Here is a 4,895-nt window from a genome sequence, read left to right as displayed (position 1 = left end):
AGAAAATAGTCCTGCATGGCAAAGGTGTGCCCCAGATGACTCAGTAGGTCTTACCTACCCCTAATTTCTTCACAACACTGAGGTCAGTCTTAGGGCAAGTATTTAATGTAGTAAATTATTCTACATATCTATTATGGCCATTATATTGCTCAGTGTAATTTGTTTTCTCATTTTATCTGTAAATCTTCAGAATTAATTTTATATTAGAGCTTCTATGTCTCATTCATTTTCTAATTCACAGTATTTAGTAACAAGATAATTGCATCATCTATCTATAAAAGAACACTAGAGACAGAACAGTTTCTTTCTTTGTAAGCAAAAGTTTTCCCTGCTTTATTGAGGTATACTTAACAAATAAAATTATGTCAAGCTGAGGTGCAAATTGTGATGATTTGGCATGCATTTATATTGTGAAGTGATTAAAATAATCATATTAGTCAATCCATCCATCATCTCACTCAGTTACCTTTTTTATTCATTTGATGTGGTAACAGCAATTTAAGATCCACTCTTAGCAAATTTCAGGTATAAAATACAAGATTGTTATCTTTAGTCATTATGCTGTACAATGTATCCCCAAACTTATTCATTTTATAACTGAAAGTTTATATCGTTTAACCATTATCTCCTCACTTCCCCAATCTCCTAGTCTCTGGCCATCACCATTCTATCCTGTGTTTCTATGAGTTTGACTTTTTCAGATTTCACAAATAAGTGAGATCATACGGTATGTGTCTTTGTCTGACTTAGTTAACATAATATTATTTCACAGTTCATTCATCTTGTCACAAATGGATATGATGTGTAATAGTCCATTGTGTATATGTGTGTGTATCATATTTTCTTTATCCATTCACCTGACAGCAGATGGTTAAATTGTATTCCTGTCTTGGCTCTTGTGAATAATGCTGCAATAAATGTGGGAGTTGCAGGTATCTCTTCAAGATACTGATTTCATTTCCTTCTTATGTACCCATAAATGTAATCATTGAGTCATATAGTAGTTCTATTGAATTTTTTTGAGGAACCTCCTTGCTACTTTTCATAATGGCTGTACCAATTTACATGCTCTCTATTAGATGTATGGTTTGCAAAAACGTTCTCTCATTACTTAGGTAGACTTTCACTCTGTTGATTGCTTTCTTTGCTCTGTAAACATTTCAGTTTAATGTAATCCCCTTTGTTTAGTTTTGGTTTTGTTGCCTTGGCTTTTGATATCAGATCCTCACCCCCCAAAAAAAAATCATCGCCAAGATCAATGTCAAGGAGATTTTTCCTATGTAAGATGCAGAAGTTTTACAGTTTCAAGTCTTAGCATTTAAGTTTCTAAGCTATCTTGAATTAATTTTTTTGAATGGTGTAATATAGATGTCCAATTTCACTCTTATGAATTGAGATAATCAAGTTTTCTCAACATAAATTGATGAACAGATTATATTTTGCCCATTGTGTATTCTTAGTGCCCTTGTTAAAAACCAGCTGACTGTGTATGCATGGATGTATGTCTGGACTCTCAGTTTTGTTCTCCTGTTATATATATGCATATATAATATAGTCAAACAGGCATATATTAGATATTAAATTACATATAAAATAGATTAATATATAACATAATTAAATAAATTGATCATATAAATCAATGTGTGATTTGGAACACAAAAATACTGAAAAAGAAATGATAAATGTTAATATTTGTTGATCATCCTTATTTTTAAAATTTGTGTTTATTCAATTAAAAATTAAGTTAGAGCCAGGCTCGGTTGCTCAGCCTGCAAACCCGCGCCTTTGGGAGACTGAGGTGAGTGGATTGCCTGAGCCCGCGAGTTCGAGACCCGCCTGGGCAGGCAAGACCTCATCTCTACAATAAAATAAAAAAATCAGCCGGGCGTGGTAGTGCACGCCTGTAATTCCAGGTACTCGGAAGGCTGAGGTGGAAGGATCGCCAGAGCCCAGGTCGAGGCTGCGGTGTCTGGGAGCGGTCACTGCACTCCAGTCTGGGCGACAGGTTTAGACTCCAACTCAAAAAAAAAAAAAAAAAAATTAAGTTAGATTACAAAGGCTTTCTGCCTCCTTTCTATTGGAAAGTGTTTAGTTTAACATATCTCTGTATCAAATATTAAATATCCTTGGCATCACTTATAACTGAAAATCTGTTTTTGCATAAGCTTAGAAGGTGACATTAAAATATTTGGGAGTGAAACATGTAAACAGAAGAAAACAGTGTGGCAATAGCCACTAGGATATTTAGTGATGGTCTAATAAGGGCACTTGTTCTTTAAAATTCACATGACCCTGACCATAATTTCACTCTGTGCCTTAAGTCTTGAATGCCTTCAAAGATCTCTGAAGATTGTGTGTCTTGGGTGGTGAAGAAAGCTGGTAAGAGAGACATGTTACCACTCAACTAATTACCTCTAACTAAAAGCTTCTGCCTCTTTCTGTTAATTTGGGCAGCAAAATGATTATTTTGCCTTCTCCTTCTTGTACTCTCAATTTTAGCACATTATCGATTGATACATGGGAATGACTTTGTTTACCTAGGTGCCGTTCTGATTTTACCCAAGACAATAAATGGCAATGATGCATGAGGGCATTTGTGGAGAGAATAAATTTAACTTAAATTTTGGGCGGGTGTTGGAATAAACATAACAACTGTAAATTCAATATTAAACATTTCATTACTTGAACATTTCTTCAGATTTCTCCAGTCATGTTTGAGTCTCCTCCATGCTGCTTACCTGCCTTTCTTTCTACCTTACGATTAAATAGTGAACAATTAGAAACCTTAAATGGATAAAAGAACTTTTAGTTTCAATTCAAATAATTTCAACCCTTCCCTTTTGCTCTCTTTTTTTTAAAGATTGTCCAGTGGTCTATATTTTTCATGTCAAAATGATCATTAAACAAATATAGTATGATTTTTCATGTCTAAATGATCCTTAAACACGTATAGTACATGAATGATGAGGAGTTTCAGTCCAGTTCCAAATAGGTACCTTACAAACTCCTGCTACAAAAATTAAAATAAAACACACTCCAGTGAACTTTACCTATATACTATATTGCTAATGCAGCTTACAAAATAGTTTTAATGGAGTGATTTATTAAAGGAATTGTTATATAAACTGTATCTTTTATTAACAAAATACCACAAAATAACTGAAAGTGTGTTAACCATTTATTTTACATCTGAGTGATGTTGATTCACGGAAAGATTATTTCCTTATGTGATTTTAGGTATTTAAAATTTTTCTTTTTTTTTTTTGAGTTGGAGTCTTACTCTGTCGCCCAGACTGGAGTGCAGTGGCCGCTCCCAGCCACCGCAACGTGGACCTGCTGGGCTCCGGCGATCCTTCCGCCTCAGCCTTTCAAGTAGCCGGAATTACAGGCTTGCGCACGCCCGGCTGATTTTTTGATTTATTGTAGAGATGAGGTCTCGCCTGCACAGGCGGGTCTCGAACCCGCGGACTCAGGCAATCCACTCACCTCCGTCTCCCAAAGGCGTGGGATTACAAGGCTGAGCCATCGAGCCCGGTTTAAAATTTTTCTAAGATATCATTTTATGGTTTTTGGCTATGTACAGGCTATGAATTCTAACTTTTTAATAGATTATTTCCTTCTGATCAATTATAATGTTTTTATTTTTGCCACTCTATATATTATGACTTGCAATAAGTCATATTTGAATATTTTATAAGAAAAACAAACAAAAAATGCTTTTTTATTTAATTGGTGATATCCCAGTACACTGAGTAGGAAAAATAATTGTTAAATGTTTTGCTTAAACCGGGCTCGGTGGCTCAGCCTGTAATCCCATGCTTTGGGAGACTGAGGTAAGTGGATTGCCTGAACCCGTCGGTTCGAGACCTGCCTGGGCAACTTGGTGATACATCATCTCTAAAATAAATAAAAAAATCAGCCGGGCATGGTAACGCGTGCCTGTAATTCCGGTTACTCGGAAGGCTGAGGCAGAAGGATCGCCAGAGCCCAGCAAGCGAGGCTGCGGTGACCGGGAGCGGCCACTGCACTCCAGTCTGGGCAACAGAGTGAGACTCCAACTCAAAAAAAAAAAAATGTTTTCTTTAAACATTCTAGAATAGTCTTTTACATATTAATTCAAATAACAGTATTTCAATAAAAGCAATAAATTTAAATAATCATTAGTTAAATTATTTTAAAAATAATTTTATTTTTATAGCATTGTGCAATAAATCCATGCAACAAACCTGCATATATACCCCGTGAATTTAAAGTTAATAAAAAAGAAATATGTCTTTAAGGTTATTATTTCAGGAACCAGCTTTGGCATGCATTTATCGTTAGAAGGATAGCATATTTAACTTTTTTTTGCTTTTTATTTTTGCTTATTTTGCAGAATGTTGAAGAAGTTACTGATATATAACAGTAAGTAAATCTAACTCCTCTTCTGAAAGCAATGGTATATACTATGTAGTGTTTCAAATCTGTTGAGGGAATTATTTTTGTTTTTGTTTTTTATCATATTGGAGGAACAAAAAGAGAAAAATTAGTGACACAACTATGAAAGATTAACACCAATTGCTACCCTTTACTAAATATTAGCTCTCATAAGGAATAATTTGTGTTAACTATTTCTAATAATTTATGTATATGAATATTCTTTTTTCTTTGATAGCATGAGTTTAACAGGTTTATTCCAAATGGCATGAGTTGCAATTGGCAATGTCAAATATCAAAGTACTAACCCCAAAATCTGAGTTCTCAAATAGAGTGCAGTATATTAATTCTTATAGTGGGGAAAAAATAAACACTTCTCTCCATAATCACTGAGCATATGCTCCCACAGATCGCCAGTGTCCAGGCAACTAACAAAATAACCACTGTTGAATTGTAATACCTGACAAAAATAAACAACA

This window comes from Carlito syrichta, unplaced genomic scaffold (genome assembly GCF_000164805.1).
Source record: "Carlito syrichta isolate Samal-C Ts95f unplaced genomic scaffold, Tarsius_syrichta-2.0.1 Scaffold316480, whole genome shotgun sequence".
NCBI classification, from domain to species: Eukaryota; Metazoa; Chordata; class Mammalia; order Primates; family Tarsiidae; genus Carlito; species Carlito syrichta.
Note: the sequence above shows the minus strand (reverse complement) of the source record.